Here is a 14,659-nt window from a genome sequence, read left to right as displayed (position 1 = left end):
GCCTCTCACTGTTGTGGCCTCTCCCGTTGCGGAGCACAGGCTCCGGACACACAGGCTCAGTGGCCATGGCTTATGGGCCCAGCCGCTCCGCGGCATGTGGGATCTTCCCGGACCGGGGCACAAACCTGTGTCCCCCGCATCGGCAGGCGGACTCTCAACCACTGTGCCACCTGGGAAGCCCCTATTTTAGTTTTTTAAGGAACCTCCATACTGTTCTCCATAGTGACTGTATCAATTTACATTCCCACCAACAGTGCAGGAAGGTTCCCTTTTCTCCACACCTTCTCCAGCATTTATTGTTCCTAGATTTTTTGAGATGGCCATTCTGCCCAATGTGAGTTGGTACCTCATTGTGGTTTTGATTTGCATTTCTCAATAATTAGTGATGTTGAGCATCTTTTCATGTGCTTCTTGGCCATCTGTATGTCTTCTTTGGAGAAATGTCTATTTAGGTCTTCTGCCCATTTTTGGATTGGGTTGTTTGTTTCTTTAATATTGAGCTTTATGAGCTGCTTGTATATTTTGGAGATTAATCCTTTGTCAGTTTCTTCATTTGCAAATATTTTCTCCCATTCTGAGGGTTGTCTTTTCATCTTGTTTATGGTTTCCTTTGCTATGCAAAAGCTTTTAAGTTTCATTAGGTCCCATTTGTTTGTTTTTGTTTTTATTTCCATTTCTCTAGGAGGTGGGTCAAAAAGGATCTTGCTGTGATATATGTCATAGACTGTTCTGCCTGTTTTCCTCTAAGAGTTTTGTAGTGTCTGGCCTTTACATTTAGGTCTTTAATCCATTTTGAGTTTATTTTTGTATATGGTGTTAGGGTGTGTTCTAATTTCATTCTTTTACATGTAGCTGTCCATTTTTCCCAGCACTGCTTATTGAAGAGGCTGTCTTTTCTCCATTGTATTTTCTTGCCTCCTTTGTCAAAGATAAGGTGACCATATGTGCATGGGTTTATCTCTGGGCTTTCTGTCCTGTTCCATTGATCTATATTTCTGTTTTTGTGCCAGTACTGTATTGTCTTGATTACTGTAGCTTTGTAGTATAGTCTGAAGTCTGGGAGCCTGATTCCTCCAGCTCCATTTTTCTTTCTTAAGATTGCTTTTGGCTATTCAGGGTCCTTTGTGTTTCCATACAACTTGTAAAATTTCTTGTTCTAGTTCTGCGAAAAATGCCATTGGTAATTTGATAGGGATTGCATTGAACCTGTAGATTGCTTTGGGTAGTATAGTCATTTTCACAGTATTGATTCTTCTAATCCAGGAGCATGGTATATGTCTCCATCTGTTTATGTTATCTTTGATTTCTTTCATCAGTGTTTTATAGTTTTCTAAGTACAGGTCTTTTGCCTCCTTAGGTAGGTTTATTCCAAGATATTTTATTCTTTTTGTTGCGATGGTAAATGGGACTGTTTCCTTAATTTCTCTTTCTTATCTTTCGTTGTTAGTGTATAGGAATGCCAGAGATTTCTGTGCATTACTTTTGTGTCCTGCAACCTTACCAAATTCATTGATTAGTTCTAGTAGTTTTCTGGTGGCATCTTTCAGATTTTCAATTCACTTTTAGGTTTGTGACCTTGAGTGGGTCATCCACTCTCTGAACCTCAGTATCCCCACCTGCGAAACACAAGAATTGGACCAGTCACCAGATGAGTAGTTTTCAAATCGTGCTCAGTAGCGGTGCCTTAGGGCAGAGCTTCCCTGCTGTGTGTCATAGCATACTGATCTCTGTAGCCCATGGGGCCCGTGGCCATTTGACTTCCTCTCTCTACCTGTGCTTTACAGATGGCATTCTCTGTGCATCATGACGGAACAACTTGGGAAGCACTGACTTCAGGGTGTTGAGTGGATGGGGCCCAGCTGTATAGTCAGTCAGCATATGGCGGCTTTGTGCACATTTTTAAAAGGCTTCCCTTCCTACTACTGCCATCTGCTGGAAGGCTGTTGTATTAATAACTATGAAAATGGAACCAGGAGGTGAGCAGTGCCTCTTACTGGAGTTAAGCAGCTCACATTTGCACAGCCTTTAATAGGACTAATGGGCCTGCATGGAATGCTTGGATTCTCTCTGCCACAGCATTTTTGCTTTATGTGCTGTATATATTGGAGTTCTTTGTAAGATTACATATGGGAAAGTTCTGTCAAAAATGAAATATGAAAAAAATCACTGGACAAGATGATCTCTAAGGTCTCCTCCACTTTGAATTTGTACCACTCCATAGCAAACACCTCTTACAATATTTGAATCTTCTTTCTCTAGACATGTTTAACAGTCTTGCACATGTCATTTAATGCTTGGTATTCCTATTGGGTTCTTGATGGTAAACCAAGAAAGGAGAGCATCAGGGAGGCCAGGTTTTCGATACTCACTGGTAGCGTTGCCTCCAGAGGTAGAGATTGCTGGCGATAGCGGTGACTCCTGGTGGAGAGTAGTGTCAGATTTCTAAGAGTAGAATACCAAGGACTGCATTTGCCTTTAAATTCAAGCGCTCACCTGCCTGCTTGCCTCCTTTCAAGTTTGACCTCATTTCTTAGGCTGAGTGCCCATATTTTTGTCTTATCATGGTCCTACATCTTTTTTTATTAATTAATTATTTTCGGCTGCGTTGGGTCTTCGTTGCTGCGCGTGGGCTTTCTGTAGTTGCAACGAACGGGGGCTACTCTTCGTAGTCATGCGTGGGCTTCTCACTGCGGTGGCTTCTCTTTTTGCAGAGCATGGGCTTCAGTAGTTGTGGCTCACGGGCTCTGGAGTGCAGGCTCAGTAGTTGTGGTGCATGGGCTTAGTTGCTCCGTGGCATGTGTGATCTTCTCAGACCAGGGCTCGAACCCGTGTCCCCTGCATTGACAAGCGGATTCTCAACCACTGCGCCACCAGGGAAATCCTGTCCTACATCATTTTAAAGCAAATTTGATGATGAATTGGAAATTCCAATGGGAGAGAAACCCAACACATCCCTTGGATAGAAGAATGGAGTTGTTCTGGAGGTTTCCCACCCACGTGCTAGGAGCTTTCCCCCACTTCTCAAGCTTCCTGTGGTGATAGCAGTGACGTAATTAGGTTTGGATGTCTTCTCTCTCAGTGCCAGGAAAACAGAGCTACAGAGCTTCCCACAGGTGCCTTATCAGGCTTGGCCATTCACTTCCCTTTTCTCTGTGCCATTAATGAATCCCTGATATTAGGTCCTGTGGACCTGCAGAAAGCAGATGAGAGCTATGGTCTCCCAGCTATGTGATGGATTTCCAGAAACACCCATTATAGAGGAATTTATAATATCGTCTGGTTTACAGCCAGGCTCCATTTATTTTAAATATCAGTCTACACAGATGATGTATTCAAGAAACATTTTTCTTTTAGCTCCTTCAGGATGTTTACACTAAATGTAGTACATGATGCTGGATTGGAACCTGGTCCAGGAAAAAAAAGATCTTTCTGTGTGTTTGTCTTGTAAAGGATGTTGGGACAATTAGCAAAACTTGAATAAGGTCTGTATGTTAGATAACAGTATTATGTCAACATTAATTTCCTGACTTTGATCATTGTATTGTGGTTATAAAAAGAAAAGTACTTGTTCTTAAAGTACTTAGGGGTGACTGGGCATGATGTCTGCAACTTATTCTCAAATGATTCAGGGGGAAAATATCTACACGTGTATGTATGTGTGTAAGTATATACTATCAGAATAATAGAGCAAATGTGGTCAGTTGTTAACAAATTGGGGAATCTGGATGAAGGGTGTATGGGATTTCTTTCTATTACTCTTGTAATTTTTTACAAATTTGAAATTATTTCAAAATTAAAAGATAATCCTCTCCCCCACTTAAAAAAACAAACAAACAGGGCCTCCCTGGTGGCGCAAGTGGTTGAGAGTCCGCCTGCCGATGCAGGGGATACGGGTTCGTGCCCCGGTCTGGGAGGATCCCATATGCCGCGGAGCAGCTGGGCCCGTGGGCCGTGGCCGCTGAGCCTGCGCGTCCGGAGCCTACGCGTCCGGAGCCTGTGCTCCGCAACGGGGGAGGCCACAACAGTGAGAGGCCCGCATACCGCAAAAAAAAAAAAAAAAAAAAAAAAAACAAACAACAGCAACAAAATCAGGCCTACAATTCTGATGAGGTGACAAATTCAAGCTCTAGAACGAACCTACAACCCTGAAAACAGGACGGTGATGCCAAAGGTGACCTTGAAGCCATCAACCTGTAGCAGGGATGGGAAGTTGACTCTAAACAGGTTTTGCTGGGACGTCCCTGGTGGCGCAATGGTTGGGAATCCACCTGCCATTGCGGGAGACACAGTTTCGAGCCCTGGCCCAGGAAGATCCCACATGCCGCAGAGCAACTAAGCCCATGCGCCACAACTACTGAGCCTGAGCTCTAGAGCCCGCGAGCCACAACTACTGAGCCCACGTGCCACAACTACTGAAGCCTGCGCGCCTAGAGCCCATGCTCCGCAACAAGAGAAGCCACCGCAATGAGAAGCCTGCACACTGCAAGGAAGAGTAGTCCCCGCTCACCGCAACTAAAGAAAAAAGCCTGTGTACAGCAATGAAGACCCAACACAGACAAAAATAAATAAACATATAAAAAAAAGATAATCCTCTCCCCCACTTAAAAATAAACAGCAACAACAAAATCAGGCCTACAATTCTGATGAGGTGACAAATTCAAGCTCTAGAACCTACAACCCTGAAAACAGGACGATGATGCCAAAGGTGACCTTGAAGCCATCAACCTGTAGCAGGGATGGAAAGTTGACTCTAAACAGGTTTTGCTGGACTTCCCTGGTGGTCCAGTGGTTAAGAATCCACCTTCAGTTCAGGGGATGCAGGTTCAATCCCTGATTGGGGAACTAAGATCCCACATGCCACAGGGCAACTAAGCCCACGTGCCACAGCTACTGAGCCCGCACACTCTGGAGCCTGCGTGCCACAAGTTCCCGCATGCCACATCAAAGATCCTGTGTGCCACAACTAAGACCCGATGCAGCCAAATAAATAAGTAAATATTTCTAAAAATAAACAGGTTTTGCAAAATGCTTCCTACTTAAAGTGAAGTAGGTGACTGGGGGGTAGAATTTTAATTCAATGGAGAATGTGATTTACAAACTTGGAGTGCTTGATGGTTTGAACTAAAAGTTACCATAGTGCAGAAGATAGCTCCATTTCATCTAGGTCAGCTTTGTCCAGAAAGTTTTTCTGCAGGATCCTAAAAAAAGTTCAGCAAAGAAGTTTGGCAGCTACTGTGTTAAAGGTAAACTAGGTGAAGTACTATATGAAATAAGAATGGCAGGATGTTGATAATTGTTGAAGCTGGGTGATGAGCAGATGGAGGTTCATTGTACTATTCCATTTTCTAGGTTTATCTTTGAAATCTTCCATAATAAAATGTTTAGATTATAAAGAAAAGAAAAAGGGCTTTTCTTGCAGGACTTTTTGGTGCCTTAACTATGATACTTTGAATTAACCTCCAAGAGTTTATATTGTTTCCCGAACTTACCATGGAACTCTTGAGCTTCTCTTGGGACTAGTATTTCTGAGAATATACTTTTTGAAATGCTTTAGTTGGAGGTTAGGATGGTCAAGAAAGTACCTTGAGATAGTGCTTGATCCAGATACTTAAAACTATCTGTAAATTTTTAAAAAGGAGATAAAAAAGTCCCCAAAGCCTTTTATTCTAGGTACCCACTGTGAACATCTCTTTAATCATCTCTGTGCATATATACATGGATATACAAATATAGCTCCTAAGTAAATAGCTCTTAAGTAACTGACTGCCACTGTTCAATAACATCTTAGATATTTTTCAAGTCAATCAGTATGAACTATATCACCAATATAGTCTTGAATTAATGAATCTTAATTAACCATTTTTCAGTTGGTGACTAGCTGCTTCTAATTTTTTTTACAATTATTAACATTCTTAAATATATTTTCTACCTTCTTAGGTTGTATTCCTAAATATAACATTGTGTCAAATGGCATGCAAATTTCATATGCTGATCCATATCGCCAAACTGCTCTTCCAGAAAGGTTCTACTTACATAAGCTCAAAATGGGTAAGATTTGTCAGAAATGAGGAGTGGGTGTTGGGAAAGAAGGACATTCTAATTTAGGGGGAAAGTATGAGCAAAAGCATGAAGTTGGAAGAATAAACAACCTGTTTAGGAAGTGGCTAAGCTCAGGTCCAGAGAAGAGCAGTAGGAAATAATGCTGTGGAAAGTTTGTGTAGGCTCCGGAATCTCTATTAAAATAGTGTGGGTGGGGACTTCCCTGGTGGCGCAGTGGTTAAGAATCCTCCTGTCAATGCAGGGGACACAGGTTCGATCCCTGGTCCGGGAAGATCCCACATGCCAAGGAGCAACTAAGCCCGTGTGCCACAACTACTGAGCCTGTGCTCTAGAGCCCACGAGCCACAGCTACTGAGCCTGCGTGCCACAACTACCGAAGCCCGCGCACCTAGAGCCCATGCTCCACAACAAGAGAAGCCACTGCAATGAGAAGCCCACACACCACAACCAAGAGTAGCCCCTGCTTGCTGCAACTAGAGAAAGCCCACGCACAGAAACGAAGACCCAACACAGCCAAAAATAAATAAATACATAAATAAAATTTAAAAATAAAAAGATAACATAAAATTTACAGTTTAAACCATTTTTAAGTGTACAGTTAGTTGTCTGGCATCAAGCACACTCACGCTGTTGTGTTAACCATCAACACCATCCATCTCCAGAACTTTCTCCTCTTGCAAAACTGCCACTCTGTACCCCTTAAATACTAGCTCCCCATTTTCCTGTCCCCACAGGCCCTGGCAACCCCAGCTCCACTTTCTCTCTGTGAATATGACTGTTCTAGGGTTCTCCTGTAAGTGGAATCATACAATATTTGTCCTTTTGTGTCTGGTTTATTCCACTTGGCAGAATGTCTTCAAGGTTCTTCCAGTCACTGTTTGAAGATCTATGCTATTCCTTGCCAGGTCTGACACTGCAGAATCTCATCTGGGAAGAACTACAGTGCACCTGCCAGGGTGACTTCCCAATCGGCTCCCTTCTTGGGGGGCGGATAAAAGAGTGGTGCTTGCCTGTTAACGTTCGTGTGTGTGTGTGTGTGTGTGTGTGTGTGTGTGTGCTTGAGTGTTTGTGTGTTAGACAGAGAGATTCTCCCAGGGAATGTGGGCAAGTAAATTGCCATGGCCAGAGTATGTGAAAACATCATTACAGTTAGTGTGTTTCCCAATGGTTGACCTCTCGAATGACTTGAAAAAGTATTGGGACTACCTAAATGCCTAAGCTTAGGGCACATATCAAACCTTCCTAGAACTGCTGGAATAGAAAAAGGAGCTTGGGGGAGTTCCCTGGTGGCCTAGTGATTAGGATTCCAGGCTTTCACTGCTGTGGCCCAGGTTCAGTCCCTGGTCGGGGAACTGAGATCCCACAAGCCGCAAAGCACCGCCAAAAACAGAAGAAAGAAAAAGGAGCTCGGAATTCAGTCTTAACTGTACCCCCACCTTTGCAAGAGGCTGGGATGGACATGATTAGATTGGTCACAGAGACGCTATGCTGCCCTTTTTTGTTTTTGTTCTGAATGAGCGGCTCTCAGAAAACAAAGAAAGCCAGTGTCTGCTTTATCATCTCCTTCCCCACACCTAGCAGAGTGTCAGGCATATGGTGAAATTGGTGGGAGGTGAGGTAGGCAGACAGTAGAACACAGGAAGGAGGGCTTTCTAAATGTCTCATTTCCAGTGCCAAATGCGGACGGGGTGGGTGACTGGGTGGGCGACTGGGTGGGCGCTACACAGGGCTAGAGGCACTGGGTTTTGGCCACGTCTCAGATCAGACAAAGGATTGACAAATAAGACTTTCATTTCTGTATCAATACAGAAGCTGTCTCTAAGATCTCAAATCTGTTTTGCGCCTGGTAAAAGCAAAACCCCCATTTCACTAGGAGGCCAGATTGATATAAAAGAAAAATCCTTCCTTTTTGCAGCTTCTGTCCACAGCCTTGAGCCCCGTTCTTTGCTGGAGCAGACGGTCTTGGAAATTTTGGAGAGCTATGATTGTGTTAGCCATTTTGTACCCAGAGCTGAGTATTTGGTTAAACATTTTGCTGCTACCCCCTGGAGAAGACGCCATCAGCTGTTCCCAGAAATGCACACCCCAGGCAGGAGTTACCCGGTCCTGTTTTCTCTACATGGAAGATTGCAGGAAATGCCTCTCAGCTCCTATGTCTTTCCTCCAGATTCTGTAAAGCTGCTTCTGGGGTGTGGCCACTCCTTTTCTTTTCTCTGCACTCTGGTAGAGTAAGGGAATAGGGGAGCTTTTCCTCATTATCAGGGCTCCAGCCGGAGCAGCTCAGAAACCCGATTACAGATCCCAGGCACAGGGAAGAAGCCAAACTACTGAGGACCAAGAAGCTCAGGGCTGGGCTCGGGCCCAAGTTCTGGTGCAGTGCCTAGTGCCTTTATATTTATTTAAAGGGGAGAGTGCTTGGTAACCAGGAGGCTGAGGCCTTCCTGAGCTGCAGAGCTCCTGGTCTGCCTGACTGCACAGGAATGATCTGGATGCTACACTATGGCTGTCGCCCAGCAGTCATGGGGGTGGGGAAAGGCGTCCTATTTGAGGGCTTCTAGCTACAGAGCCAGGCCCTTAAACTGCTAAGACTATAAGGAACAGAAATTCCAGAAATCCTGTTTTCCTTTTCTCAGCATTCCAGCATCCACCATCACGATGCCTCCCTTTCCTATGGCAAGGCAGTATAGCACACTGTTTAAAAGAAGGTTCTGACTGCCCGGATTCAAATCCTTGCTTTTCCTCTTGCTAGCTGCCTGACCCAGGGCAAGAGACCTAGCTTCCATGTCAGGGCTCCTTTGTAAAATGAGGAAATAATACCTAAATCATAAAATTATTGCAAAAAGATTTTTTAAAAAGGTAACACACATAGCATAGTGCTTGGTACATAAGGAAAGGTCAATTAATAATGGCGAGAAGAATCAATGTCTCATAAAATACAGCTAATGCATCCTATTCCACTGCTGAGTTGTCCGAAAGCTTTTGATGTAAGAATATAAGAAATTATTAACTCTTCAAATCTCGGAATGACAGACATAAACACCAAATTAGTCGGCTTTATTTTTTATGATCGGATTCGGCCTTTTCTTACCACCTTCTCAAACCCGGAGCCCCAAATCATCCTCGGTTCCTTGACCCCCAACTCCCACCAGAGAAAGCTGACTTGGGGCCCTGGCACCAGCCTTCTCCTAGGGAAAGGGGGAAGGAGGAAGAGAAACACACGGGTGATCTCACCCTTTGGGACTGGGCGTTTTTCCGGCTGGGACGCGCAGCATCCCCAGTCAGACTGCGACGATGGCCCTGCCCCGCCCTTCGCTGCAGTCCTGGAAGGGCTCCCAGCGGCGGAGGGGTGGGCTGCCGAAGATTCTCTGCAGGGCGGGGAGGGGCAGGATTAGAGGATGCCAACTGCGGGGAGGGCGGTGCAGCTGGAGCATCTCTGCCCGCCTGGGCGGAGGCAGCGACTCCACTGCACCATCAACCCCCACCCCTGGCGCGCGCACTTTTCCTTCCCCACCCTGCCGCGGCCCTCCCGAGGCTCGACTCTTCCGCCGCATTGCCGCTTCGGCTCCTTCCGGGAGCGCTCGGCCCTTTCCGCCGGGTGATCGGGCAGCGAGCAGGCGGGAGCTCCGCCCCATTTGGTCGGCCGGCGCTCGCCCCCGCCCCTCGCGCCGCGCTGCGGCGCTTCCCTCGAGCTCGCGACCGCCCGCCGCCGGAACGCGCGTGTCCGCCTATAAAAGAGGCGGGGCGCGCGCGTCGCCGCCAGTACCCGCTGCGGAGCGAACGGGGAGGAACGGAGGCCGCTGAGCCCCGTCGGTTCCTCCAGCACCCCCCGGCCCGACGCACCCACTGCCCCCACCCCCAGGAGCCGGTGAGAGGGGGAGCGGGCGAACTCAGGGCGGGAGCGAGGCCCGAGGGCGGCCGACCCCTGAGCGGGGAGCCGGACGGCCCGTGGGGCAGGGCGGGGCCAGCGCACGGACAGGTGAGCCCGGCCGGCCTCGCCGCTCCCTCCGTCGGGCGGGGAACTGGGCGAGCCGGCTGAGACCGGCTTGTGGTGCGTGGGCTGCGGAAGGCCGAGCCTGGGCGCCAGCCGCTGGAATGTCATTGACTGGGCGGAGGGGGCGGCGAGGACGCCGGGTCCTTCCCCGCAGCCCAGTCTGGCTGCGGCCCCGCCCTGCTCCATCCGGCTGCGGCAGGTGGGGTGGGGGCTTCCTGGTCCGGATCGTTTCTCCATCCCCCTCTCCGCAGAGCGCTCCCCGCACCGCCCCCAATCCCTTCCCTCAGTGGGGAACGACTTGTGCACCTCCTTTTCTCAAATCCCCACCAGCAATGCCGGCCCAGCCCTTGAAGGAGGAAAATCTGGGAGTATAGGGCTCTTTGACCTTAATTTCGTCCTGTGTGGCGGTTCTTGGCCTTCTCTGGACGGAGAGGTCCGAGACCGGCCATCTCCGTTTCTTATCTGTAATAAACATATTTTTCTTACCCAACTGTGATTTGCTTGTAAATAGCAGGTAGGTGCGGCGCTTGCTTTGTATGAGACCCAAACCAAATAACTTAATAGCTTAGAGTTCTTTTTTTTTTTTTTCTTGCCCCGAGACCGGGTCTTTCGAGTCAAGGACATTATTATTTGTCAAAAATTTTACAGCCATGCCGGTGTTGAATGATAGAGCAGCCTTTTGTTTGAAAGCGGTCCCTGCGAATTTCATTAGATGCTTCCCAAAGAAAATTGCTTTTAAAAGTCTCTGAAGTACTGGGTTAAAATGTATTTTAAACAAAGGGCTTGTCAAGGTTAAGGGTTGAATATGTTTTAAATTAAAAGCTTGAATAGCTCAGGAAGCTGGGTTGAGATGATGCTTGAACTGGCCAACACCTTGTCAAATCTCTTTTGTGTAATAGATCCTAAACTATGTAGGCCCTTTGTTCTGTCTTCATCATGGTATTTTAGAAAAACTTACCATGATGGCTGTTAGGGAAGAAGAGAAGAGAGACCATATGAAATATTTTCAGAATGTGTTGAGAAATTGCGTCGTCATAGCAATTGTACTTAACTAAAACAGAATGTGTCAAAGATGGAAGGGTGGGAGTGTCTGCAGCCAGGAAACAAAACCTGAAGAAAAGCGGTGGGAACACTCAGCTGTATGAAGCCATCGAGCCAAGGTTCCAACTCATCAGACTAGTCATGTATTTTCCCTTTTGTCTGCAGCTCATGTCAGCTTTTGGAAGGTCAAATTGAAGTCCGAGTTTTAAAAATGTGCGGCAGGAAAATAAAAACGTGCTGCAGTAAGGGCCTCTGTGCAGGAAATTAACAGTAAGCCTTTTTAGTAACTGGGCCAGTATTACTCAAAGGGACCCTCAAAGTGTGTTAGCTGTTATCCAGGGACCTAGATGGAGAGCCGAGACTCAGAAGGTGGATTTGCTCTCTGCTGCACAGGTGTGAGGCAGACCTGCAGTAAACGGTCAGCTGGGTAACATTCTCCGATATGCTTTTGGTCTTTGGCGTTTGTAGGAATCGAATAATTAGCAACCTGATACGTCACAGGCTCACAATATGAGCTTGTCAAGCAATCTCATGAACAGGTTTAGGTGGGGAGAGCTGTTTTTAAGTATATCTTTTGGTTCCCTGGGTTAGGCTTATCCTCTGCTTTTCCTTTACCTGCCTTCTTCCCTTGGGCGCGGGGGCGGCGGTGGGGGGAGCGACTGCAGATGCTGAGAAGTGGGTGTCAGGAGTAATCCACAGTCCTGTCATTGCTGAACCTGCGCTAAGGGCAGTGGGCATGAATCCGGCCTCATAATCAATCCTCCGTGGGCTATGCGAGGACTCTGCTAGTCGTGCGGTGGGTCTGCTGCAGCCCATCAGCTGTGGTCGGAGTAGGTAGAAGAATGCAGCACCCTGATGGCAAATGCCGACTCCAGGAATGCAGACCCACAGAACTGATGGCTTGGGGCCGGTGGGCAGGAGCAGCTGCGTTTGTACTTCCCTTCCACCTCGTTTGCATACTCCTCTTGTATGGGTTTTGAACAGGAAATAGTATTTTGTGAAGGAAGTGTCCCAGTAAACTAGGCCCAAGTTCGATCTTTGTAGCTTGAGTTCGTTCTTGTTTCTGATGACTTCACAAAATTATGCTATTTAATTACTGAATGGAAGGGGGTACAGAAATCATCTAGTGCTGGGAATCTCAGCTAATGTATCGGAACGTGGATTGGGGGAGTGCACGTCTTGAAAAGGGATATTTAATAGTATTCAGGATTATTTGAAAATTGGGAAACTGAGACCCAGAAGAGGGTATGACGTGGCCAAGGCAGCACATCTGCTCAGACCAGAGAACCTTGGTTCTTTCTGCATTTTCAATTCCTGGTTTTGAAGCTCTGTAGAATGAGAAGGGCGCTGGGGAAATAGCTGAAATTTGATTTTTAACTGTATTCACATATTTTTAAAGATCTGTTTTCTTCATTGTGAAATTATCGTGTTCAGTTTGCCCTTAGAAGCTTGTTATCTCGCTCTTCGCCCGCCCTCTTCAGACGCCACATTTCTCCATCATGTTGTCACCGTTTCGTAAACGCAGAGTCCAGGTATTTGACCAGCATGCAGGAAATGTGTTACCTTTTCGGTTTTGCCTGGCTTGCAGTGAAGACTCATATGTGTCAAAGAGGTTGAATGATCCAAAGAGCAGGGGGAAAACACTCTGCATGACCTGTTAAGCAAATTGGTTAGGGTTTGGGCTTTTGTTTGTTTTCTTTGATGTTACATGAACAAAAGTCTTAGTAGATTTATTCTAAAATTTCCAAAGCCTTTGTTTTTTTACCTTCCTCTCTTTAAGGCATGAATATATTAATTTCTTATCACCCTACTGGTGTCTGCATGTGCTGTTTGCTAATTTTTTTTATTGATGGTTACTTGGTTCTTAAAAACCAAGGGACTAAACACATAGATATTTAGAAAAAGTAATCTGAAAACATGTAAAAATCGTGTTTTTCAATTTGACAAATATTGTAAACTTGGGTCTGTTTCCTGTTTCCATGGATTTACGTTTTTTGCCACAATCCTTACAATGAAATGGAACTTGGATTTTCTTGTTTATAAAAAAGCTCACTACCCATGTTTTTATTTGTGTACAATTTTTAAGTGTTTGCTAACTTGGACCTTTTTCAGAAAGAAAAATGCTTAAAATTAATGTCTTGATATCCCATAAGCAGAAATAAAAGCTCTGCAAATTTCCAGTGATTATGGGTGATAAATCCGAGGCAAGCCCTTTGGTTAATTGGTTAAACAAGGTTTTTTAAAAATGGGCACGTTGTACCTTTTTCTGTTTTGAATCTCAGTCACAATATTTTGCACTTAAACACCTCTCATCTGGATTTTACAGGTTATAAAAGGTAAGTAGCAGCAAGGTAGTGTTTGGGAGGCATTCAGAAGTAAGTTTTCTCAACCTTGCTTGGCGTTTCTGGATTTTGATGCAGTGCAGTATGAATCTTTTGCTTCTTTAAGCTAAATCCCTGCTCACCTCTGCAGAATCCTGCTAACAAGTTGAAATGAATTAATCAATTTGAAGGCTGACGTGCAGATCTACAATCCTGATTGGAATGTGGTTTAAGCAAAAATATTTCTGGTTTTTCCATGGTTAAAATTCTTAACTTACATATTATTTACCTCTTTGCTTACCCTCAGGTCTACCACTAAAATCTGCAGCCGAGCTGGTTTTGACTTAATTCACTTAATCTGAGAATCAGTTGGCGTCAGATTTTATGGTGCTCACCAATTCTTTGGGGCTTTGTTCTCGGGGAGCCCTTCCGCATCCGTGGATGTAGTTCTCCTGCTTTGGAAATGTAAACTGTGCTGGCTTTCTAAGCCAGGGAAAAGGGGCATTGTTGCTTCTGCACCTTTGGGCTCTGACTAAGCAAGAAAAACAGAACTGATGGATGGTTCCTCTGACATTTTGCTCTGGGTGATGTTTATGAATTTTTCCATAGAGCCAAATGCCCTCTTCATCCTGTTAGTCCTGAAAATCCCTTTCCCTTCAAAACAATATATCTGATGTCCTGCCTGAGGTCTGAATTCATCTTGCAGTGTTCCAAACGCCCCTGTCTGCCACATTCAGCTCGCTAAGATGTCAGCACTCCCAGACCTTTGTTTCCAAATAGGCACTCCTCTTGTCTTCATGACAGTTTTACTCTCTTCTGAGGTTCCAGAGGGAAACTCTTGACTAGTGAATTCTCCCGCTGTCCAGGATCTGCGTGAGGGTGTCCCAAGCTACTCACTCCCTGCAGGTGCCAAGTGAGCAGAGTTGGAAGCATTTGACCTTTGGTTTGAAAGTGTCTCCACAGTCTTTCCTGTTGCTTAACAGTGTCCTTCCCACCCACTGCCTCTCCCCGCCCTCCGGAGACAGACACCTCCCCTTGCTCAGTGGTCTTATAGCTTCTGTGGATGAGGGTAAGGCTTTAAAAACTTCCCTAAGTACATAGCAAGAACTGCCTCGAACAGCTGTCTTTCGGCGGTTGTCAAGAAGACAAAGATATTAATTAATGGCTAGCTTCTTTTGTAGGAATCATTTTCCATTGATAATGTGTATAAGTTGGTGTTGGTTATGAGGAGTCATTCTCATGCATG

The 14,659-nt window shown here is 45.7% G+C and overlaps 1 protein-coding gene across 6 annotated transcripts in view; it reads left to right on the top strand.

The window, feature by feature from the left end:
- The first annotated feature begins 9,785 nt into the window (after positions 1 to 9,785).
- Positions 9,786 to 14,659, top strand: part of SPTAN1 (spectrin alpha, non-erythrocytic 1) — a 61,767-nt gene continuing 56,893 nt past the window's right edge. For 4 of the 6 annotated variants that reach the window (XM_060102321.1, XM_060102320.1, XM_060102324.1 and 1 more), the window contains exon 1: positions 9,786 to 9,925. The gene's annotated coding sequence lies outside the window, so the exon portion shown is untranslated. The remainder of the gene's footprint in view (positions 9,926 to 14,659) is intronic. The other 2 variants (XM_060102325.1, XM_060102323.1) reach the window with 1 other exon arrangement.

Source organism: Mesoplodon densirostris, chromosome 6 (assembly GCF_025265405.1).
Source record: "Mesoplodon densirostris isolate mMesDen1 chromosome 6, mMesDen1 primary haplotype, whole genome shotgun sequence".
NCBI classification, from domain to species: Eukaryota; Metazoa; Chordata; class Mammalia; order Artiodactyla; family Ziphiidae; genus Mesoplodon; species Mesoplodon densirostris.
The sequence above is the reverse complement of the archived record's forward strand: the minus strand, read 5'-3'. Positions and strand labels throughout refer to the sequence as shown.